Source organism: Nycticebus coucang, chromosome 12, assembly GCF_027406575.1.
Source record: "Nycticebus coucang isolate mNycCou1 chromosome 12, mNycCou1.pri, whole genome shotgun sequence".
Lineage (NCBI taxonomy): Eukaryota > Metazoa > Chordata > Mammalia > Primates > Lorisidae > Nycticebus > Nycticebus coucang.
Window position 1 is genome coordinate 34,183,551 of NC_069791.1, and position 26,033 is coordinate 34,209,583.

The window sequence follows — 26,033 nt, forward strand, 5'->3', positions numbered from 1 at the left end:
AAGCACACCTGGAGTGCCTTTTAAAAACTGCCATTGGTGCATCTCATTATCGCTGGGAGACACAGACCCTGGAGGAGGAAGACCTGATGTAAAGCAAGCCCATGCCTACCTTCAGGGAGGGCGAACCTAACTTGGGATCCTAGGCAACTAGACTGGATATAAGAATCTCACCCCTTGGGGCTTCAGGCCTATAGCGCAGTGGGAAGGGCGCCAGCGACATACGCCTAGGCTGGTGGGTTCAAACCCGGCCTGGGCCAGCTAAACAACAATGACAATGACGACAAAAAAATAGCTGGCCACTTGCACTGGGGCTGGTGGGTTGAAACCCAGCCTGGGCCTGCTAAACAACAAAAATAGCTGGGCGTTGTGGTGAGTACCTATAGTCCCAGCTACTCGGGAGGCTAAGGCAAGAGAATCACTTAAGCCCAAGAGTTGGAGGTTGCTGTGGGCTGTGATGCCATGGCACTCTACCAAGGGTGACATACTGAGACTCTATCTCAAAAAACAAAAACAAAAACAAAAAGAGAGAGAGAGAGAATCTCACCCCTTTAAGACCAAGGACAAGCTTTGCTACAAGGTCACAGAGACCAAAAGAATCATTTGCTTCAAGCCAAAGCAGAAAAACATTTCCCCAACCTCTTCGCTTTCATAGCCCTTTCTATGGACCAAGTGACTTTCAGAAGTACTTTATGGATATTAACTCATTTGATTCTCCTACCAATCTCATGAAATTGAGACTTTCCTCATGTTCTGATGAAGCAAGAGGCACAGGATAGTTAAATCACTTATGCCTTCTGTTGCCCAGCCAGAAAATGGCCATCTGCATGTGAACCTGGCCCTGCTCACCATAGCCTTGTGCCCTGACCCCTCTGCAACACCTCTAGCCACCTCCACAGCCCTTGCACACACTGCTGAAAGCTTGCTCTTCTGCCCTTCTCTCTCCCAAATGTGGATTTCAGCTTCGCCTCCCTAAATTCCACATCTATAAGTTGGGGATAGGACTACATACTTCTCAACAAAAATGGAATACTTTCATGTGAAAAGGCCTAACAATTGGTACAATGCAGATCCTCTATAATGGCTAATTCACTCCTTCACCTCAGGTAAATATTACCCAGACAAATGCTGCCATCTGCCTAACCCTCCTTATGTAGAGCCCAGGCATGGCTGGACAAACTGGCTCCCTGCAAAACTACAGACTGAGTAACCACAGGACCCAGTCCACCCTTCCCATGAAAAGCACCAAACTGAATCATCCCAGTGTTTGTCCTTCAGTGGACACAGTCTGTATCTCAAGATGCCTTTAAGATTGATGAATAGCAGAGCACTTCTCTGAGCGCAGCAACTAAAGATTCCCTGTTTCTGAGCTATTATTTGGTATATTACAGCAACTGCCATGGGGCCATAGAGCATTAGACAACTACTGCCCCCATCCTCCACCCCAAACCTTTAGCAAACTATTTATGCCATACCACAGAACAATTGTAGGAACTTTTTTAGAACTCACTTCTGACTATAAAAGTCAGTCCTGGGAGGTGCCTGTGGCTCAGTGAGTAGGGCGCCGGCCCCATATGCCGAGGGTGGCGGGTTCAAACCCAGCCCTGGCCAAACTGCAACAAAAAAATAGCCGGGCGTTGTGGCGGGCGCCTGTAGTCCCATCTGCTCGGGAGGCTGAGGCAAGAGAATCGCGTAAGCCCAAGAGTTAGAAGTTGCTGTGAGCCGTGTGACGCCATGGCACTCCGTGCCGTACAGTGAGACTCTATGTCTCTACAAAAAAAAAAAAAAAAAAAAAGTCAGTCCCAAAAGTCACCATACAGGGGAAAACGGGGAACTGTAGCTAAATGTACCTTTATTTTCAAAATACAGTAGAACTTCTGTAAGGTGACCGCTCAAGGGGCTGTAACAAACTGGTCAACACACGGAGGTGGTCAACCTGAGGAACTAGGCCTCTGTACTGACACGTACATATACTTTACTCTCTTGTACAGCTTTGATTAGAAAATGTCAACGAAATCATACCTGATCAAAACACAGTAAAATCATACATACAGTACCATACACCATCAACACATTTACTGTTTTCCCATGGTTTAATCTTTCTTTCTGAAAAAAGATTCAATCTTAGTCTATTTCTTATTCTTATTATAAACGTAAGTAGAGAAAGCACACTCAATGCTGGCTACACTGTTCAGCACACCTGGGCATTTTTCCTCAGCAAAGGACTTGAAATTATCAGCCGTCTGACGTCCTCTTCTTTAGGAGTCTCCACAATTTCTGTGTCATCCTCCCTTGCCTCTTTCCCTTTATCAGCTGCTTTGTGCACTCTTGCCCTCATTTGTACTTTGGTCAATATTGGTTGGAAAACTGCTTCTGGGTCAGGTTATTACAGGTTGCCACCTCATCATCACCCATTACAACAAAACCTTCAAAATCGACTCCTTCGGATTCTGCATGGGAGATGGAGTGTCTGACAGGGCCAAAACATAGTGTTCCTGGGTTCTGACAAATCCAACTGTCTCAAAATACCTCTGCATTATTTCTGGCTGAGCTTTACTCCAAGCAAAACTGATTCAGAGGACTCATCCGGAGTCTTAACTGATGTAGTGGATAAAATTGCTTCCATAGGTAGACCATAGGTTTGTGTTTTAGTAATGACCCACTGCAGGAGCTGGGCTCAGTAGTGCATTTTAAATGTGTGGGGTTTTGGTTTTTTTTTTTTTGAGCATTTATTCCCAATTCATATATATATATATATATATATATATATAAAACTTTAAATTATACACATATGTTGCTGAAAAATGATACATGGTCTCTAATGAGTAAATTGTAGACTCTGGAGTCTGACTTCCTAGGTTTTTTTTTTTTTTTTGAGACAGAGTCTCACTATGTTGCCCTCGATAGAGTGCTGTAGCATGATAGCTCATAGCAACCTCAAACTCCTGGGCTGAAGCAATTCTCTTGCCTCAGCCTCCCAAGTAGCTGGGACTACAGGCACCCGCCACAACACCAGGCTATTTTTTGGTTATAGTTGTCTTTGTTTGGCAGGCCTAGGCTGGATTCAAACCTGCCAGCTCCGGTGTGTGTGGCTGGTGCCCTAGCCACTGAGCTACAGGTGCTGAGCCATGTTTTAAATGTTTTGATGATGCCTTGGTCAAGAGGTTGGATTTTTGAGGTTGTGGGTGGGGACAGAAATTTCAGTGTTATGTATGTAAGATGACTGACTTGCAAGTGGCCAGAACAGCTGTCTACTGTTAGTAGAACAGACCATTTCTTCTTCATTTCTCAGTCAGTACCCCTTACTCATCCCTCCAACGGGGTGCCAGTCATCCACTCACATTTGTTTGATCTCCAGTGATTGGAGGTCTTCAGGCTTAAGGTTCTTGAATGCCAGGGCTTTGACAATTTACCAATCACCAAGGGCTTTAGCTTTCCTCTGACGGAGCTAGCACAAAACAGAACTGAGAAATATTCTTTGGAAAGTTTTCCACTCTTACATATTTCACCCTTCATGACGAGGCTCCCATCAAGGAACACCTTGAAAAAGAGCCTGTATTCATCAGTGTTCAAGATGTCATCATCTTTGAAGCCTCTAGGGAAGTCCGGGAACTTTCTGATGAACTCTTCCACAACTTCTTCTGGAACTTCGTTGGATTCACCACACAAGACTTTTTGGGAGATCTCATGTAGCAGTTTAAATTTCTCAAGCCAAACACTTAAGCTTGGAAACCTGCCAGCCTGAATTCCTACGTGAATTTTTTAGCAAATTCTCGGATCATCAGCCTGAGGATCCTGCTGCTAACTACCCTTCATTTGTTGGACCAGCTTAATGTGGCTTCACTGACTTCATCGAGGGAAGTTTTCCTCCTCTTCCCTTGCCCTATCTCTCCAAGCGCTCACGTTTATTGCTAACTGTGGTCTTGTTAACACAAATGTTCCACTGTCTTTTTTGGCTGCTACTTTCCAGAAAATGTAGATTAACCTTTTCCTTCAATGGCAGCTCTTTGAGTTCTTTCCTTTGGGCCAGTATGTCTCAATTAACTGTAAAAATTTCCAGTAATTATAGGATGTATCTACAATTCATACCAGTACTTCACATTGAAAAGATCTTCCGCAACATGGGCTGAAAATAGGACGTTAGGCCTAATCCAACATGTGGTAATAATGAAACATGAAAAAAGAACTCAGGCTAAAGAAAAAAATAATACAACTAAGAGGCAAAGTCCACACCTTCGACCCCGAGGTGTAGAGTGGAGTCAACACCACATTATAATAAATTAATAGTGTAAGTCACACTCCAAGTAGTCAAGATACAACTTACAGAGGTGGTCAATATATAGAGGTCAGTCTTACTCTGAGTACATGTGGTAAATGTCTGGTCTGGGAAAATTTGGTCAACTTAAAGAGACAGTCATTGTAGGGAGGTGATCAACTAGCTATTGAAGTTTTATTGTATTCATTACAAAACTTTATAAAAAACACAGTTATGTGCCACTTTTGGGTCACCCTGAAGTACAACAAAAAGAACATTAACCTGGGAGTTAATATATTTGTACTTCCCACTAGCAGGTAGACTTAGGGAAGTTAAAATTTTGCCAATACTCAGAATCCACAAGAACCTGCATCTGAAAAATGAAAGGCTTCACATCACACTGGCAGTTTCTCACCACCATCAGGGATGTTTTCCTCTGGACACAGTTCAGGTTGTTAATGTCCATAAAATTTGGCACCCAAAACTAAAAAAAGACTTTCCAAAATGGTCTGATTAGCATAAAAGATTTATTACCTCTCTTAATCTTCTCTTGGCTTTTATTATTAAAAAAAAAAAATTATTATTATTTTTTGAGTAGACAAAAAAATATTCATAACATGGGGCGGTACCTGTGGTTCATAGGTGTAAGGCGCTGGCCCCATATGCCGGAGGTGGCAGGTTCAAACACAGCCCCAGCCCAAAAAAAAAAAAATACTCATAACATGAATAAATTATTAATATAAAGAATTAAAAAGGGGCGGCACCTGTGGCTCAGTCGGTAAGGCACCGGCCCCATATACTGAGGGTGGCGGGTTCAAACCCGGCCCGGCCGAACTGCAACAAAAAAATAGCTGGGTGTTGTGGCGGGCGCCTGTAGTCCCAGCTACTCGGGAGGCTGAGGCAAGAGAATTGCTTAAGCCCAGGAGTTGGAGGTTGCTGTGAGCTGTGTGATGCCATGGCACTCTACCGAGGGCCATAAAGTGAAACTCTGTCTCTACAAAAAAAAAAAAAAAAAAAAGAATTAAAAGGAAACAAACACCCACAATCAATTTTAAGAAGAAAAAGTAGATTACCATTACCTCTGAAGCAGCTTGTGCAGCCCTTTCTAACCACGCCTTAATCCCTGGTCTAAGAGGTAACAACAACTCTTAAATTCTGTGTGTACTCTTGCCTTAAAAAAAAATACATGTTTGTATCTCTAAACATTATACTATCTAGTTTTGCCCAAACTCCTGAACTTCATATAAACGGAATCATACTACATAAAATCTTTTAGAACCTACGTTTTCTGTTTATATTTACTTGGAAATGTGAAGCAGAAGTTCATTTTCAAAGCTGTAGAAAAGGCTGTGAGCTGGCTAGTAAGTTCAAGTATGGGTCAAGACTCCCTGTTTATGAGCAGTATCCACTGTGACTATTAGTAGTGTCCACAATGTACTGGTTGTTCATTATTTGTGCTGGCACCCCAGTCCTATAATAATCCACTGTACAGATAAACCACACCCCAGGTTTTCAACATTTTATTTTTCCTCCAGTTTTATTTTTTGGCCAAAATGCTATGAACTATGGTGGACATGTGCTGGGTTGTAGGAGGAGCACATTTTCAATTTTATTAAAATCAATTTTCTTCAAAATTGTGTTCCTGACCCACTATACTTCATAACATTTCCTGGGTTGGTTCCAACATTTTAAGAATAAATTAGAAAAAGCAAAACAGCAGAGAATATCACCCTTAGCAGAGTAAAATCAGTTTCTAGAAACTTTGGCTTAAATTATTCTCATGTATCACACAAACACACACACACATATGCCAATAAATTAATTCCTTACTATGAGTCACAATCAAAAGATTCAGAACTGTCTTCCAGCTGATTAATTCTCTCTTTGGCTACATCTAATTTGCAATTAAATGTGTTTGCTGATTCTTAAATTCCCATTATATGTTTGAATTTTCAATGTTCTATTTAGCTTTTTTAGGCCTCTTTTGTCATTTTTAAAAGTATTTGCTTACTATTTACCCACATTTTCAACCTTCTCATTTTCTTTAAAAATTTTACATTTTGTCTGACAACTATATTAATATCTAAGATTATTACTAGTCTAATTCTATTACTGGTTCAACTGGTCATGATGCCTTATTTATTTATCTGATTTGTAATTTTGACTGTAAGTAGTATGTCTTAGAACTTTACTTTTTGAGCTCTTTGAGGCCTGCATTGAAAGAAGATTCCTCCAAAAAGAGTTTACACCTACTTTTGCCCTGTGCTACTATACTGGAATCACTTCACGACCATCTATTTATCTTTTTCTGGGCCCCTCAGGTCTAAATTAGAACTGCAAGTCTGCATGAGTACTGAATATTGGCTATAAAATATTAAGAGGGCAGTTTTCTTGAGAATTGCTGGGAATTGGGAGATGGTCAGGAGAAAAGCTATTTTTCTAGTTCAACACTATACTATGGAAATAGTCTTCAGGATCTCAGCTTCATGTGGAGACAGGTCTGTTAAACATTTTTTTCCTAACACGGGCTCTGGGCTTTGTCTTTTGTCTCCAGAGCATCAGGGGACCAAGAAAACCAAAGTTCAAATTAGTTGCCTCAGCAATTGCTTTCAAATTGGGTGTTTACCATACCTCTCTAATCTCTCTCCTTTACTTTCAGCCCAACTTTTGGTCTTTTACTTTAAGAAAGTAAAGTTTTCTTTTTATTGAGCTTTCTTACCATTTAAAGGTATACAGTAGAACCTCTGTAAGTCGACCCCTCAAGGGACTGTAACAAACTGATCCACATACCAAGGTGGTCAACATAAGGACTTACTTAGGCCTACTATCAGTATAGGCCTATCAGTATAGTAGGCCTAAGTCCTTACGTTGGTCTGTGAAAATTAGACCAACTTAAGGACGTGGTCAATGTAGGGAGATTCTACTGTATTTTTTATAATTTATCCAGCATTTTAATTTTTATTCATTTTTAGTAAAAAAGTAGAATATCTTGTCTCACATAGTGCCAGAAATGAAAGCGCCTTTTTTAACGGTCATTATTTTCTATTTGCTTATACTAAGTTTATGTTCAACTAAAACTATTAAGTCTTTTTCATGTGAATTATGTGAGCTACGTTTTTCTCATTCCTGTACATGCATAACTGCTCTTTTTAATCCAAAAGTAGAAATTCATATTCTGGTCTATTCAGTTTAGTCTTAAGTTTCAGCTGTTATTTTAAGCTATTAAAGAATTCTGTCTCTCCTTTTTAAATATTATCTATACCTTCCAACTTTTCATTCACAAACTTGATTAATATGCCATCTATATATATATATATTTTTTTTTTTTTGTAGAGACAGAGTCTCACTTTATGGCCCTCGGTAGAGTGCCGTGGCCTCACACAGCTCACAGCAACCTCCAACTCCTGGGCTTAAGCGATTCTCCTGCCTCAGCCTCCCGAGTAGCTGGGACTACAGGCGCCCGCCACAACACCCGGCTATTTTTTTTTTGGTTGCAGTTTGGCCGGGGCTGGGTTTGAACCCGCCACCCTCGGTATATGGGGCCAGCCCCCTACCGACTGAGCCACAGGCGCCGCCCACCATCTATATTTTTATTCAAAGTTGAAAACGATGTGGAACATTATCACATTCAGCATATAAATTACTTAAAAAGCAGTTTTCTGGAAAAAAAACTGATACGTCTAGAAAGTAGCATCCAGTAGCTTCAATTTCATACAATAAAAGATGTTTGCCTAAAAAAAAAAAAAAAAAAGATGTTTGCCTGAAAAATGTGCTTTGCAAAAACCCACGTTATATTTTCTTTACCTATGTGTCATCTGGGAATGATGGTGAAGCGTTTTTAGCGTATATCCTTGAAGTAGAGATTGCTACATCTCCCTCACACACCACAAACTAAATTTGATACAGGCCTAAGCATAGGTTAAAGTTAACGAGGAGGATGGCTTTGAAAGCCATAATACAGAAATAATCAATCACGCTTTCAAGGGTGCTGACAAGTTAAAACCCTGACAGCAACAGCAAAGATCCTTCGGGGAAGGCTGAGAGAGTCATTCTGAGGTTTAGCCTTTGCTTCAGTGATTAGTTTTTACAAGCAGCAGCAAGGTCATTCAGCAGACCTGCCTCATTCCACCTCTGCGAGAAAGGGACCAGCAACTGAAAATCGTATTGATATTATGTAGGGTGACCACACAATTTATCACCCAAGATGAAAGGTCTTATTATTACCAGAACAAAAGGAGTAAACCAGGCCTCATTCAGTACACCAAGACATATTTCGTCCTAACAATACACTTCCTCCTTCTTTTAATAAAGCAATCGCTTCAGTATCTCCTTATACTGCCCATTAAATGTACCTGCCCTCTGCTTATTTTCTATTATCTATCTTCTAGTATCTATTCTTTTAGGATAACATGCTAATAATGTCTCTCAACTCCCTCCAAAATATTATTCTTGCAGTGAGACTATCTGGCCTTTGTGATAGCTACGTCCTCTGTGATAATAAGAATTTTAAGTCAGGGCATTAAGATCTACTGTCCTTATCTTGGCTTCACCCGCTACTCAAGAAAGCAAGAAATCCTTCTCCTTGGCCTCAGAACTCAGCACTACTCCCACCAGTCACCAGGAAGATACTGACACAATTACAAAGCACAAATCCGTCTTCCATTAAGTGTTTTGTTTGGCTAACATAGTGTTTTGATGTTTTTAAAGAATGAAAATCACCCCCCAAATTCAAATATATGGCTTCTCTGCAGCAAACCAAACAGGTGTGGTTGATAAAAGGCATACAAATAATTATGGAGGAAGGATTTTTCCTATTCCCTGCAGAAAGCGTAATGGTTACTGCATTTACTTGGGGGCCATGGTGTTTTATTACAAAAATAGAATTTAAAAACTTCAAAAACAAAATGATCCTTCCTGATTTAATGAAAAATTTGAGGCTTTTTGTTTTCTGTGCGTGAGTTACATGCAACTCACACAGTGCTAGAATCAGTTTTTATACTGCATGTCACATGAGTTGTGACTCATGACATAATTATTGAAGCTGTTCTGAGATTTGAGTCTTTAATCATTCCAAAAGTATTTGGTTGCACCTGGGGTAGATGTTGGGTGGTCCTGGATGATGATCTCTGAATCATATCTCCTGAGTATGTGCAATAATGTCATGTTGCTGCATACTATTTTATCAGTTTTATTCAAAGAGCCTCCAGACAAATATTCAAGGCAAAACACGCAGGAGGAAGTTACGGTAATTGGAGATCACAGTCCAGCAAGTGTGGCACATGTGGGTGGGCTGAGTGACAGGAGGGAAAGGAGATGTGCCCACTGACAATGAAAACGATAAGCAGAGGTTCCACAGCTTCACGAATCCCTGGCTCAAAACTCATGTGAGTTAAATACAACTCACATGGCAGTTAATGTGCTAAAACCAAAGATAATGACCAATTTGCTGTGTATGTGTGTACGTATGTGTTTTTTTCTTAGGATAGGTGATGCAAGGGACCTTTGGTTTTCCTTCTCTAAAGAGAATATGCAATTAAATAAAGAGTACTACAGCAGCACAATGTTCCACCTAGCCAAATAACAAGTTCTCCTTTGTGGGTGAAGTACCCAGTTGAGACTAACCCACCACAAAGACATAGCCTCAAGGTCAGAATCTAGCTTATCATATCTAAATTTCTAAAGTTACCAGTCTGAATTTTGCCACTGTAAAACTTCTGTTTAAGGGTAATCTTTTCTGGAGGACCTTTTCTGACTTCTCTCTCCCTCTTTCAACAATAAAAACTGGCCTGCCTTCCCTACCTGCAACATACTTCCACTATAGGAACCAAACCACACATAATTGATCCATCTCCCCTACTGGACTTGTAAAAACTGCTGAAGGGTAAGACTGTCTCTTCATCCCCATCACTCACACAACACAAACAGCATATATGTTCTCAACCCCTCTCCTCTGCGTAACTCATCAGGTAGTTAAAACCAACAGCAGTGTTTCCCTTGCATCAGCATCCCAGCTCTGGGCTGACGAGGTGGCTCATGTCCGTATTCTAGCACTCTGGGAGGCCAAGGCAGGTGGATGGCTTGAGCTCAAGAATTAAGAGACCAGCATGAGCAAGAGCGAGACTTCGTCTCTATAAAAATAGAAAAAATAGCCCGGCATTGTGGCAGGCACCTATAGTCCTAGCTTCTCAGGAGGCTGAGGCAAGAGGATCCCTTGAGCCCAAGAGTTTGAGGTTGCTGTGAATTATGACAATATGGCACTCTACCCAGAGCAACAGAGCAAGACTCTCTCAAAAAAAAAGAATCCCAGCCCTGCCCCACCTCTTCTTACCTATGTGAGTATGGGCAAAGGATAATATTCTGCACCTGTTTTTGCAGAGGCATAATGGGGATTAAAAAGCCTAGAATTGATATGGAGACAACCTAAATGACCATCAACCCAGGACTAGATTAACAAACTGTGTTATATGTACACCATGGAATTCTATTCAGCCATAAAAAGATGGGGACTTTATATCTTTTGTATTAACCTGAATGGAGTTGAAACACATCAACTTTCTTAGTAAAGTATCACAAGAATGGAAAAGTAAGTATCCAGTGTACTCGATACTAATACGAAGTTGACAGACAATCTAATACATGCCTACATAAGAAAAAAACTCAATTCAAGTTGGGGGGAGTAAAGAATGGAGAGGGAGGTGGGTGGAGGATTGGTGTGCTCCCACTTAACGGGCACAATGTAAGGGTATATGGCACACCTCCTGGGTGCAGAACACAACTACAAGAGGATTCTACCTAACAAATGCAAACATTGCAACCTAACTGTACCCTCACATTAATCTAAAATTTAAAAAATTGCAAAAATTAAAAATAAAATGCATAGGCTTTATAAGTTTGTTTTGAGATTTGAATGAGTTAATACATGTAAAGTGCTTAGGATCTGGCTAACACAAGAACTCAGGTATTATTATAGGTAAAATTAATTATTTAACAATAAGCCTCCAACCCTTCACACTCCGTACCTCAATGCTAACTTCACTGTTTTTAAAATCATCATCGATGGATCCCTCAATGCCAAAGGTCAGGTCCTAATCCTGCTTGATTTTCAGGGAGGACACTGATCTCATTTACTGTCCCTCGGCGTCCCCTCTTGACCGGGGCCAGCTGTTAGAGCTCCCTGTGCCTGGCTCTCTTCTTCCCCCGTCTGCTGCGGGGCGAGCTGACCGACCCACTGGTTAACTTCAGCTACCACCATACGTGTCCAGTCTGTCGCAGGGCTTATCATATCAAATGCATGACTGGAAGAATGACTGACTGTGCTGTCTTGCTATTTCAGCCCAAGCTCCCCTTTGAGCTTGCCATCTTTATTTCTAACTGCAGTCCAGGTAATCTCCGTCTAGAACTGGGCACATTCCTTTTCCACTCCCTCCAATGTGCCACAGTTACATAGCATGAGGTACTGTGAATTTTCTCGCCCCCCGCCCTGACCTGATATTCTGTTAGCTATCAAATCTTACCTATTCTAACTACCAAACAGCTGACAAGAAACACCCTCTCTTCTCTGTCACCATGACATCCCTTCATTAGGATTTCCAAGCTCTTTCGACATGCGCATACTGGTCATGCCGCCAGGGGGCGCAACGGCCACGCCTGTCGTCCAGCTACTCTGAGGCTGAGGCGAGGCGGGAGGACAGCAAGGAGTAGCCTGGACAACACGGCCACTCAGTATCTACAAAGAATTGTTAAAGGTTGGATGTGGATGGTAGTGTGTTCCTGTAATTCCAGCTACTGGGCAGCTGGGGCAGGGGCATCACTTGGGGCCAGGAGTTCGTGGGTGCAGTGAGTTATGATAGAGCCACTGCACTCCAGCCTGGGGGACAGAGTGGGAACCCTGTCTTAAAAGGTAAAAAATAAAAGGCTCGCTTCAGCAGTGCATATACTAATACTACTACTACTGACACCGAAATGATCAGCCGAGGACCTGGTCTCATCCTGCCCCAGTTTAAAATGGTTTACTCACCTATATACACACATTTGAATACAATCAATCTACCAGCATCTAATGAATGCCTTTCATACTGAACAAAGCTCTGAGTCCCTAAGAGTTCTAATAACAGTCTCTGCCTCTAAGGACCTAGTTTGACAAAAACTGTGTTTTGTTATACAGTGCCGTCAATTCTAAGATGCAGTTATTTTGTTCACCAACAAGGAAAAACTGCTAATTAAATAATGGTAGGTTTTATCACATTATTTTTAATTTTAAAAAATTTACTGAATTAGACTTCTGATGTTTATTTTTATCATGTAATAATCTATGATAATGGGTATACCTGTAGCAGATATGAGAAGTTAGTAATTCAAGGCAAATTATGATTATGTGTCAAATAAAAGTTAAAGTGGATGTTAAATGCTAAATACATCAAATGAGGTGAAAGATATAATCACAGACTATATTAAAAAAGACACAAAAATAATTTGTAAGTATACTGAGTATTTTTTTTTTTAGTATACTGAATATTTTTAAATAATTGAGAAATGTTTTCTTAAAACAGTATCCTGCTCTACTATAAACTAGCTCAATAACTCCTTTCACAAATACTGCAACTATAATTCAGTCTAGCATCTCTGAAAATCTGGGCAAATTTATCAACAAATTTATTAAGTGAAATAAATATTATAAAACTTGGTTTAAGCTGCAACTCAGTTACTCCTCCTAGTGTGCTTCTCTCCCCCACTACCTCTCACCCCCCCCCCCCACTTTTGGTAAAGAATTAAAGGAGGCTTAAACATGGGCTGAATTTAAGGACACAAAATAAAATATAAACTGACTGTAATTGGAACCTGAAGTCTATCGAGGAGGAAAGAGGTCAGCAAAATAGTAATTTACAAACATGGCAGAAAAGCAATTCCTTTTTTTTTTTTTTTTTTTAACTTATAATTCTGTTGGGAAGACCCAACAGATACCAATGTATAATATTCTTCCCTGGAAAAGAGAAAGTAACACTAACCAGATGCTCACAAGAGAAATAACACAAAGTAACGAAGTTTATAAAAAAAGTATCTTAGCTCTTGAAAGTTGTGAATTAATCTGAAGCACCCAACATAGAGAAAGAAACACGGGAAAGCAGAGTAAAAATTTTAATATATTTTACCTCTGAGGATGGCTACAGATAATAGCTACATTAAGGTTAAATTTAAATTAAAATATGGATTTGGGATGTGTGTGTGTGTGTATGCCACTGCCTCACAATTATTCTACAGGCTGGTACATTCCAACTCATTTTAAAAATCATCCAAATTAAGTTTTAACTACCAAACTGCATCAACCACACATTTCAGTATACAAGGTCTAAAAATTAAGTTCACAATTTCATCCTAGAAAATGTGCTACATACCTCACTGTTGAATATCACTATAGTCATCTCTGAAGTCCCCCCCCTCCCCCCAGGCTTAGCCTAGTGCCTAGTCCCCCCTTCAGAGCAATTTTGGAACTCTTTTTTCTGGAATTGTCATCAAAACTGTGTATGACTCTTGATGTCCTGAAGGTCATCTAAATGTCTCCCTTTCGATATTTCCTTTATCTTCAGATAAAGAAAAAAGTCATTGGGGGCCAGATCAGGTAAGTACAGAGGATGTTCCAATGCAGTTATTTGTTTATTGATTTAAACGCCCTCACAGACAGTGCTGTGTGAGCTGGTGTTGCACTGCCCTGATGCACACCTTTCTCATGCCAAGATTTTCAGTGAAGATTTTCCTGTTTCTCTATCTATATTTACTTGGTCTGCTATGCTTCTCAAATTGATGATTTTGATGCACAACGCAATGAATTTTTATCATGTTTTCATTAGTTCTATTCATTACTGACTGCTCTAACTTCTCTTCATCAGGGACACTTTCTCTCCCCTCAAAAAAACGTTAATCCATCTGTACACTGTTTTCTTCATGGCATTATCCCCCTAAACTTGAATTAACATGTCCCTGATGTAACTTCCACTCTTGCTAAGTTTAACAAGAAATGTAATGTTTGTTCATTACTTTAATTCAAGCTCCAACCTTCTCACGACAGCACAAAAACATGCAACAATAATGAACGCCACTCAGCGAGACACTGCCACGTGTCGACACAAACGCAGCTTCGAGACACTGATAAGCCACAGTTATAAAACCTTACCAAGCTGTTTGTACAGTGCTGCCATGGTAAGCACGCAGTGGCAAGTTCACGAACTTGTCACGCCTGGGGTAAGTCTCTGCACTTGTTTAAAATGCTTGTAGAGGGTGGCGCCTGTGGCTCAGTGAGCAGGGCGCCGGCCCCATATACCGAGGGTGGCGGGTTCAAACCCAGCCCCGGCCAAACTGCAACAAAAAAATAGCCAGGCGTTGTGGCGGGCACCTGTAGTCCCAGCTACTCAGGAGGCTGAGGCAGGAGAATCGCCTGAGCCCAGGTGTTGGAGGTTGCTGTGAGCTGTGAGACGCCACGGCACTCTACCGAGGGCAATAAAGTGAAACTCTGTCTCTCCAATAAATAAATAAATAAATAAATAAATAAAATGCTTGTAGAGATGGATGATAGGGGTGGGGTGTCAAAACCTCGGCCTTACTTCAGTAATAGGAATCTCTACATCTTTAGCACTCATTTCTTTTTAGGATAGGTAAACTACACACGAAGTTCACTCAGGCTTTGTGCTTTATGAGGGTGATCCATATGAAATATGCACAGAAGAGATACGATGTGACCTGTCCTGTGCGTCTGCATTAACATGGGCATAAGTGACATCACTACAAACCTACTCTCCACCTCCTGTTAAGTACCCTATAAAATTCATGTCGTTTCCTTATTAAAGAGAAAGCACAAGAATGTAACCTTCCTAGATAACAAGTGTGCAGATGTTTCTCAGTATCCGCAACTTACTTTGTGAGCTATTTGAGAATAAACACCTGTGACATGGTGACATTATTTCGGGTAAGCTGTGTTAAGAACACGCGAACACACTGTCCAGGTTGATTCTGATGGACTCTCCTCACACAGGAGGTGCTTTCTACGAATGCTTTGAGGTCACTTTACTCATGAGCCTCCTGGGTGGATTTTCTTTGGTGAAATCAGCAGCTTGCTATAGCAGGACGAGTATTAGAAATAGGAACACATTGGTGAAATTGAAGGATTGAATATGTGGGCTTGACAAAATGTTTTAAGAGCCTGTGGCTCAAGGAGTAGGGCACCAGCCCCATATTATACCGGGGGCGGGTGTGGGGTGGTGGTTCAAGCCCGGCCCCAGTCAGAACTGGAAAACAAACAAAAAAATTTTATCCCAGCTACTGGTGAGACTGAGGCAAGAGAATCGCCTAAGTCCAAGAGCTGGAGGTGGCTGTGAACTGTAATGCCACATGTCTCCAAAAAAAAAAAAGTCTCTTTCTCAAAACAAACAAAAAAAAAGATTCTGTTTTGGGCGGTGCCTGTGGCTCAGTGGGTAGAGCTCCGGCGCCATATACCAAGAGTGGCAGGTTCGGACAAAATGTGTTTTAGATACCCCAAACGTGAATGAACAGTGTCTAATAATCTCATGACACCTGCATCCCTAAATGCGACCAGAAGACCAAGAATCTGGAATCCATCCTCTGCCTTGCTACTGTGTGTGCTTTGCATAAACGTTGAAAGGTGTGCTGAACGCCCAAAAACACAGAGATCTGAGCCTTCGTGGAACTTATAAATTATAAGTTGTATAAACTTTGTGCTACTTGCTAGTGAATGCTTATCTAAAAATTATCTGCATGTGCAGTAGGTTAGTTGGAAACTTGCTTACATTATAGCCCAGAAGTAAGGCTGTGAGAGAGCCCATTAGGAGCTCAAACCCTACCTGCTTTAAGCTTCTTTGGTGGATACCATTATCTACCTACTCTCTCAAAAAAGACACCGAGGAGTTGGGTGTGACCATATTGACTGTAACTCAATAACTCAATGCACAATCTTTCTGTGACTCAACTGCACGGAGAATGTGGATGATGTTTTCCCCACCGTTCCTGCAGGTTTGCTGACAAATCAAATGCCTGAAAATAAGTGAAAACAATCTGAGAAATCTAAAGCACCACGGGTACTATTATTACAATCTTTTCAACATTTGCTGTGAAACAGCATCGTGCTGCCTTGCAGCGTCCTTCCTCTCTCCTGGACGTTAGTTTTCTGGGTCCACGTGTCTGATCTCCAAGGCTTGCCTTCTGCAGCTGCTGCAGCGCCTCCCCGGGGACACACGTGTGGAAGATGTCTAAAACCTAAAACGCCCTGCACTGGAAACGAGACGAGCAATACTTATTACTGCCATAAATAATAGCATCATTAACATAATTCTACGCAGTATATACCACTAACATAAGATTAAGTAAGAACTAATAAACGCAGGGAACGTGGAGGCTTTGGGACCACCACTGGAAGCTTTCTTCTTAGGTGTCAAGTTGGCCAAGCTGAATTCCATGACATGTAAGGGTGTTATATCTAAGCCCAATCCTAGTCATTTAGGGGCTTAAAACTAACTTCATTTCATCTTAGAATTAAACAAGGTGGTCCAGACCAGCTCTGTGTATCAGATTTTGGAAGCTTCTGCATATTCAACTAGAATCTATTGTATGGTTTTTTAGCAACAGAGCTAAAAGAGCTCCACCTTTGTTTCCATGACAAGCCTGAAACTGACTGTTATTAATATAACGACATAACAATGCCATGGAAGTGCATTCGCTTGGCCCAGATAAGCCAGCAGCAGAAGGACCAGCCCGACCCTCCCAGCAACAGGGAACCACTGCGGATTTTCAGAGAAGTGTCGCGACTCCTTCACCCCATTTTACCACAAACGATGTGATTTTCCTCTTCTGTCCTTCAATGACAGTTCTCTGAAAGAAAATCTGGTGCAATGACCTCTGGAGTGTCTTCCTGTGTCAACACCACCATGGCTCCATGTGAATTCCACGGGCTATCAGATGTCAATGGTCCTTAATTATAAACACTCCTACCTTTGACCTTACTGGAGCTGCCTCACAACCTAGTTTTTCTCAGTGATTTTTAATAGGCCAACTCTGTTACCCTTTCTGTCTTACAAATAGAATAGAACCTCTCCAGCTGACAACCGCCCTGTATTACCGTCCTTAAGTTGACCTGGTGTGCACCACCTGCACATTTCAGTACAGTAGGCCTAGTTCCTTAAGTGGACCTCCTGTGTGTTGCCCAGTTTGTTACAGTCCCTTGAGGGGTCAACTTAAAAGAGGTTCCATTGTATTTAATTTGAGCACTTAAGTTGGCAAGTCCTACTGCCAACTAGACTCACTAAATTAGTATATACGTAGGGTACACTAAACTGTTAGCTTGCTGAATACCTGAAAGACAGAAAGCAATTTTACCGCAAAATATATGAGATCAAGAATAAAAACTACAATGATTCAAGCTGATTACTTCAGAAAAAAAGAAATCAAAATGATCGGCTGAATGAAAGAGATGTAACTAAGAAGGTTGTTTCCCAAATGGAGAAAAAACAAACACGATGGTGTGGGCAAACTCCCATGCGCTGTGAACTAGGGAAACATCTTAAAATTCTACACCCAAATCACAACTTTCTTGGTAATCTATGTAAAACCAGGAGAGAGCTTGTCTCTCTCCATGTTGGGACTCGGGGGGGACATGTGTAACACGTGGGGTTCAGCTGGGTGAGGAGGAGAAGCCAGTGAAAGACCTGTTCATAAAAGCCTATTGCTTTGGAATAAAGTCCACATTCCTCAGTGCAGCGTGTAAGACCCTCCTCCCCTGGCCTCAGCCACATCAACTCCCTGCTCTCAGCAGCACATCCCACGCTGGCTGACCCTAGATGCTATGCTAGAGTATCCCCAAAGGTACTCTCCACATCCACAGTTCTAGGCCAGCCTCCACCGTGGTCCTCCAGCCTCTCCCCAGAGCCCCCATCACCTCCCACCCACCTCTACACCACTGTCCACCAGGCACATCATGTCTCTGGTCCTTTGGTCCTTGATCAGTATGTCCTGCCTTCTATTGTTTTTTATTTATTTTTATTTTTGAGATGGAGCCTAACTTGTGGCCCTTGGTAGAGTGCTGTGGCATCACAGCTCACAGCAACCTCCAACTCTTGGGCTTAAGCCATTCTCTTGTCTCAGCCTCCCAAGTAGCTGGAACTATAGACACCTGCCACAATGCCGAGCAATTTTTAGAGATGGGGTTTTGCTCTTGCTCAGGGGAGACTGCCCGACTTGGTCAGGCTGGTCTCAAACCCTTAAGCTCAGCCAATCCACTCACCTCCGCCTTCTACAGTACAGGATTACAGCCATGAGCCACCACGCCTGGCCTGTCCTGCCTTCTAAATAGCCTTCTCTGCTTCCTACCATGGTACAGAGTAAGTCCTTTCTCTTTCCTGTTACATTTATGTTTATTTCTGTAACAGGGCGTTTTAAAAATTCAATTCTTGCTTTGCTGGACTGTAAGCATCTAAAAAGGCAGAGGCCATTACTTATCTTTGTAACGCCAACCACTACAAGTATCTTTCCTTCAACACAGCACGTGCTCTGGGCGTTTTGGGAGTGACTATAAACAAGGTGAGCTCCATACACTACACTGGAAGACCTTGGCAGTACGCTAAGTTAATTCTAAAGCAATCCCAACATTTCCCTATGTCAAACCTGAATAAGTAGAAATCTTAATTCAGGACAAAGAAAAAAACTGTGCCTCACAACCAAGCTTACAAGATCACTACTAAGTATGAACCACAATGGAACCAAACTTTAGGGCAGCAATGGGGGGGGAGGGGGCAGTGATGACTCCTAACTTCAATTCCATCCACTCCCCTGGCCCACTGTACACCTAACTTAAACAATATTAAGACTATGCCTAGGTGGGGGTGAGAAAACATTTTTTAAAAATAAAATGAAAGAGACAACTTCCAGTTCTCCAGCAGACCATTCTCCTTACATCCTGTGCCTTTGTGCCTGTTGCTTTATTTATGTGGAATGTCGTCCCAGAAAAAGGCCTTTCCGTCCTAAGGACTTAGCTCAAGAGTGAACATTCCTCTTAAAATGGGCCCTGATTTCCACAGGGGGACTTAGGAAGATCTTTCCAGAAGCATTCACTTCTAACCCCAGCCCAGGAACCTGCCTCCCCATTTTATCTGTTATCATACTAAAAAAACTATCTGTCTAAAGGCACCTCCTACTAACAAAGTATCTGAAAGATTAGATTGGTTCTTTGGGTTTTGCACATCCAGCTCACAAGCACTCAATAGATACTGTCCGCATGAGTCACTGATGAATGAAGGCACCGCCCAATCAGCCAATGCCAATTATCTACATAGCTGACCCGCCTGTGTGGGCTCCCCTGGTCCTGTGGTGGGGAGAGACCGGGGCTCAGGGCACAGCCCTGGCAGTCCCCTGTGCCTGAGCATGGTTCCCACAGGAACGACATGGGCCGGGAGGAATGGGTTTCCAGGCTGGCCTATTTGATCCCTGTTCAATGTGAAGGACCTAAAATATTACAGTTCAGACTGCACTCAGAGAAATTCCAATTTCTATTCATTCAGATTTTACACGGGGAAATGCTGGGATTGCTTTAGAATTAATGCTCGCTGTCTCCCAAGACAGTGTTAAGGCAGAAAGACAACATTACTAAAAGTTCCCTGTTTCATAGATTTTGTGGGCTGACTAAAATCTTAGCCCTCCCTTTCTGGGTAAATACCTTTGGAAAAAAGATATTCCAAATCACTGTAGACTCCTACAAAGCTCACACTGTAAATCAGAGGCTTCCCTTAAACAGAGTGTTCTCTTTGTAGATTAGCAATGGAACGCTCCCTCCCGCCCTTTGCTTTCTGTTTTAACCTCCTCCACTTTCATGATCAAGAAAAATTAAGATTGGGCAGTGCCTGTGGCTCAGTGAGTAGGGCGCCGGCCCCATATGCCGAGGGTGGCGGGTTCAAACCCAGCCCCGGCCAAACTGCAACAAAAAAATAGCCGGGCGTTGTGGCGGGCGCCTGTGGTCCCAGCTGCTCGGGAGGCTGAGGCAGGAGAATCACGTAAGCCCAAGAGTTGGAGGTTGCTGTGAGCCGTGTGATGCCACGGCACTCTACCCGAGGGCGGTACAGTGAGACTCTGTCTCTACAAAAAAAAAAAAAAAGAAAAATTAAGATTAATATTGGCTCAAACAAAACATCATGAGTCTTCCTAGGGGCAAAGCTGCACACTCCATCTACACCCATGCCCCAGCTTCACCAGGCCCCTGTGCTGAGCCCGCCTCCATTCTCTTGGGACAACCCCCCCCCCCGCCCACTGGGCACTTAGGGGCTGCTTGCCTCAAAACTTCTCTGTTTGCTCAAACTCCAATCCCAAAGCCCTCTGCTTTCACTTCCAGATAACACCCTTCCTCATTCCTTACTCCTGCCTTAGTCCATTTAATCTGCTGTAGTAAAATACCACGAACTGGGTAGCTTATAAATACAAAATGTTGTATTTCTCACAGTTCTGGAAACTGCCAAGTCCATGATCAAGGTGCCAGCAAATTAGATGTCTGGTGTGGGCCCGCTTTCTGATTCATGGAAGGCACCGTCGTGCCATGTCCTCATATGGTGGAAGGGACTAGCCAGGTCTATTTATAAGGACATGAATCCCACTTATGAAGACTCCACCCCCTATGACCCAGTCACCTCTCAATGGCCCCATCTCCAAGGACCATCACCTTGGGGGTCAAGGTGTCAACATATGGATTTTGGGGCACAAATATTCAGACCTTAGCAGGCTCCTTCCCTGAGCAGCCATCCTTTCTAACCTTAATTTTTTTTTTTCTAACTTTAATTTTTCAACGAAGGACCTCACTGTCTGGCAAACTGTCTCACAAACTCAGTGTCTCAAGTTAATTCTCAGGATCAGTTTATAAGGAAGATACTACCGCATCCAGCTGACCAACAGATGAGCAACCTGAGGATCAAAGGGATGAAGTGATGTGCCCGTGACTATGAGATGACAAACAGAATCTGGCACTCCTGACCCGGAGCTCACAGGGCACTGCACCACATCTGTCACAGGACAGCCCCAACTGGTCTTCTCAGGTCCCCTTCACACGTCCTGGAACCTGCCCAAGCATTTTAACAAATAAACTTGCCTTTGCCTCTTTAAAAAAACATAAGCTACAGAGAAGAAAGCCAGAGAAGATGGGGACAGAGACCAGAACCATGTAGATCTCTCCCAGATGCTGGGAGCGCGGGGAAGGGTCCTCTGTTACAGGATCAGAGGAGGGCGGGCCCACCGACACCTTGGTTTCAGATTTTCAGCCTCCAGAACCAAGAATAAACTTCTGTTGTTTAAAGACTCAGAAAAAATGCTACCTTTTTATGATAACATACATGTTAATTATAGGAAATTTTGGAAGACCTAAGACAATGAAAGAGTCATCATTCATAAAAAAAATTAAAAGAATTAACCATCTACAACTACATACAAGATGGAAAAATCGCAGTCTTGGGTGCCAGAAATCATCAAAGAGGATGTGCTGTAGGACTTCATTTGTCCATAAGCAGAAGGGACAAAAAAGAGTCAACCTGGGCGGCGCCTGTGGCTCAAAGGAGTAGGGCGCCGGCCCCATATACCAGAGGTGATGGGTTCAAACCCAGCCCTGGCCAAAAACTGCAAAAAAATAAATAAAGAGTCAACCTATGGGATGCCAGGGGCCTATACGGATGCTGATAATGTTCTATTTCTTGATCTAGGTATTCGTTGCATGGGTAGTGCATAAAAATTCAATGAACTGTACACTTATGCACATGTGAAGGGTATCTTTATACATGTACACACACACTTGAAGCATATAACATACTTTAAGTCAAAAGCAATGATAATATGTTAATGTGTTTTCATTCTGGTGCTTTTCCCTCCCTTTGGTATTACTTTTTTTAAGAATGTTTTTTATAAACTGTTATTAAATTGTACATAATATAATTTTATTTTTCTGACATTTCACCTAACAAAAAAAGTAAAGCAGGGCAGCTCCTGTGGCTCGAAGGAGTAGGGCGCTGGCCCCATATGCTGGAGGTGGCATGTTCAAACCCAGCCCCGGCCAAAACTGCAAAATAAATAAATAAATAAATATTGAAAAAAAAAAAAAAAAAAAGTAAAGCAGACCAGGCACAGCAGCTCATGCTTGTAATGCTAGCACTTTGGGAGGCCGAGGCAGGTGGAATGCCCGAGCTCACAGGTTGGAGACCAGCCTGATCCAGAGCAAGACCTCATCTCTAAAAATAGCCAGGCATTGTGGTGGGTGCCTGCAGTCCCAGCTACTAGGGAGTATGAGGCAAGAGAATCGCTTGAGCCCAAGAGTTCATGGTTGCTGTGAGCTGTGATACCACTGCACTCTACCAAGGGCAACAAAAATGAGGCTCTGTCTCAAAAAATAAAGTAAAATAAGTTTTTTAGCCACTCTCTCTTCTCACTGTGCCTTGTATGTTTATCATATTATATATTATGGCTTACATAATTATTTATGTACTTCTACAACTTCACTGTTTGACAATAAGCTTCCTCCAAATCACAGGCCACATCATTCCTCCTCATGTTCCCCGACAGAACCTGGCTAGTCTCCTGAAAACAGGCAGGTACTATTTGAAGTGTTTGCAAAGAAAAGTAAAACCTCCATTCTTACCAATCTGGGTTTCAGTATCACCACACTCATCCAATGTTATAATACGCATGTTCTAGTCAGTTTTTTTCAAACCCTTCTTTGAGTCTGCACAGCTAAACGCTCAGAGGCAGTTTAGCATGGTCCTTCCTTCATTCAACGACCAACTGTGCCAAGCCCAAGGCTGCAGTGACAACCAGACAAGTGTCTGCCATTAAAAAGCTTGCAGTCTGTGGATAATGAAACATGGATCCTGCTCTTAAGGAGAACCCACAGGGAAAGCCGCATGAAACAAATCTGGACTCCTCACTGTTGAGCTTTCAAATCATAACTGCACAGATGGGAACAAACACCAGTCCCAGAGCCAAACTCTGAAAACTTGACCTGGGTGATTTGTGAGTCTGAGTATGAATGTTGTCTGCTGTATTTAATACACATTTTGAAGGGTTTTTACAAACATTACTAACCCAATCATATCTGACCCTGCAAAAGCACGGTACATTTTTAAAGTGCTAATAAAAGGAGACACATGGTGTGACAGAAACAAAAAGAAATGCTCGTAAAAAACAGGCAAGGGTGGTGACAAATATTTTTCTTTTCTTTTCTTTTTTTTTAGGCATATGGAATAAAGATTGGGAAGACCCCTGAAGGACAAAGGATGAAATACAAGCAGTAATGACCAACCAGATCAGAAGGGAGATCTTCAAAAGTTTTCCATTTTGAATGTGAAACAGGATGACCAGTGCCAAACATGGAAACTTGGCCCAATGTTGTAACAGTTCGGGAGGCCAGGAAATTGTTCTCGAATGGAAAAACTGAGCCCAGCCAGAGCTGAGCCCACCAAGGCCCCTGTGCTTCAAGAGGTGAGGGGTGAATCTGGACATCAAGGGGTACTAAGGGGCTCCCTAGGGCCCCAAAGAAATCATGAAGGAGCTACCTGACTCAAGAGACGTTTAATGCAGATGAAGCTGCTCCACTTTAGAAAAAGATGTCCCACAGAACATCCAGCAGCAAGGGCATGACCGGTCATAAAGCTTCAAAGAAACAACTTAACACGCCTTGAACTGCATTGAGAACTGCAAGCTTAAAGACCTCTTAGTCACTTTGAACTTGTGAACAAATGGGCTTAAGGAGAGCCTCTCAGAATCTCAGAATCTCACCTGTTTGAAGTACAGGGCTTCTAAAATTACAGGACAAAGGAATAAAAAAACTACACATGCACAGGTACGGAAAGATGGCACAATTGGGGGCGGCGCCTGTGGCTCAGAGAGTAGGGCGCCAGCCCCATATGCTGAGGGTGGCGGGTTCAAACCCAGCCCCGGCCAAACTGCAACAAAAAAATAGCCGGGTGTTGTGGCAGGCGCCTGTAGTCCTAGCTGCTCGGGAGGCTGAGGCAAGAGAATCACATAAGCCCAAGAGCTGGAGGTTGCTGTGAGCCGTGTGACGCCACAGCACTCTACCCGAGGGCGGTACAGTGAGACTCTGTCTCTACAAAAAAAAAAAAAGATGGCACAATTGGGTCCTAAGGGAGAGAGCTCCTCCTTGAGGGGGAAAGTCAGCCAGTGTGGTTGTAGTGCTGTGGAGTATTCTGGCAGGAAAAGGAGAGGTTGAACCATTTTTCCATGTGATCAAATGGCATGCTCAGATGTTTGGGCATCAAGGCATGAGACGGCTTATTACGGTAGTCCTGCTGGTGCCTGGCACATGACGATGGGCAGGGGAATGGAGAGAAGACGGGCAGCGAGCCATGACTGCTGCCTGTGAGATGTTACAGGTGCTGTGTGCCACGATGGAGTCTGAACACAGCCCCACAGGCACTCACAGAGCTGACCACATTGAGGAGAGGAATGAACAGCCTGCCGTGCAGGTCCGTGGCACAGTGAGATTTGTGTATCCCAGATCTCATCTGGCGACGGGGAGAATGGGTCTCGGGCGAGGAGGCCAATTCAGGCAGCAGTCTAAACCAGAGACGATATAAACAGGGGCAGTGAACGATGGGAGACGGCAGACGTTTCCTCAGCGCCCCAGGAGGTAAAGTCAGAAGGACTCAAGGAATCCGTCAAGGTGCAGCGTGCACAGGAAAGGCTCAAATGGGAGGAAGCTAGGTGATGGGACCGCACACCCAAGAACAAAATAAAGGACAAAGTTAGGCGAGATGTTGATCCCGAAGAACTGATATGTGGTTGAGCAGGCAGGGGCCTGGAACTCAGAGCAGAGAACTGCAGGAAACGAGGCGTGAAGTCTGTCCCCATACAGGCTGGAGCAGAAAAATCAAAGCTGTGAGATCACTCGGAACAGGACTTCTTAATCTTCTTAGGACAGGACTCCTTTCAGAAGTTGATGAAAATTCAGCAACTTCTCACCATAAAAAAAGGAAGGGGGGGAGGAGGAGGGGGGAGGAGGAGTAGGGAGTGAGGGAGGGAAGCAAGATAAGGAAAGAAGAGGTAAGATAGAAGAGAAAGAAAAAAACACATAAACAGACATTTTGAGAAAAACAATCAGGAAGCCTGCAAGTCCCCTGCTGTCCATACAAGAATTGGAAGCTAAGAAATCTGGGGGGGTTGGGGGAGTGTACAGGGGTGGGAAGCCTCTGGCACTCTGTGAGTGACACGTCTTCACCACAATAGGACACTGAGCACCAGCCCAGCCGTTGGCCACTAAATAGAAATACCACCAGAAATACCCAATCCTCACCCTCTGTGACTATCCAAAAATGCCCCCACATATTTCCAAATGGTACAATTGGAGAACCGCTGGTCAAGAGTGAGAAGGAGAAAAAGCAAAGGAGACTCAGGAAGATCAGAGATGGGAAGAAAAGTAGATCCAATCCTCCAGCCATGGCCTCTAAACTACAGCCAGGGTGGGGTCTCCTCCTCCCCCTCTCCCCCCTCTCCCTGTCGAAGCTGTCCATCCTCTGCATGGATTATTGTAATCATCTCCTAATTGGTCTTTCTGCTTTGGCAAGCTTTGCCTTTCAATTTTCTTAATTTTATTTAGCAAACACTTTTGTACTTATATCTGCCATGCTCTGTTCCTTACAAATATTAACTCACTCCAATCCTCACAACACCCCTATGAGACAGGTGTCCTTACTATCCCCATTTTACCCACGGGACACAGAGCCCATTGGTGGGGCTTGGATTTTCA

General features: G+C 42.8%; 1 protein-coding gene across 3 annotated transcripts in view; it reads right to left on the reverse strand.

Moving 5' to 3' along the window:
* RASSF8 (Ras association domain family member 8) overlaps positions 1-26,033 on the reverse strand; it is a 130,553-nt gene that overhangs the window by 93,266 nt on the left and 11,254 nt on the right. The window contains exon 1 of one of the 3 annotated variants that reach the window (XM_053554876.1): positions 2,198-2,240. The exons of the other annotated variants lie outside the window; for them this stretch is intronic. The gene's annotated coding sequence lies outside the window, so the exon portion shown is untranslated. Of the gene's footprint in view, positions 1-2,197; positions 2,241-26,033 lie in introns of those variants that run through there. 3 annotated transcript variants of the gene reach the window in all.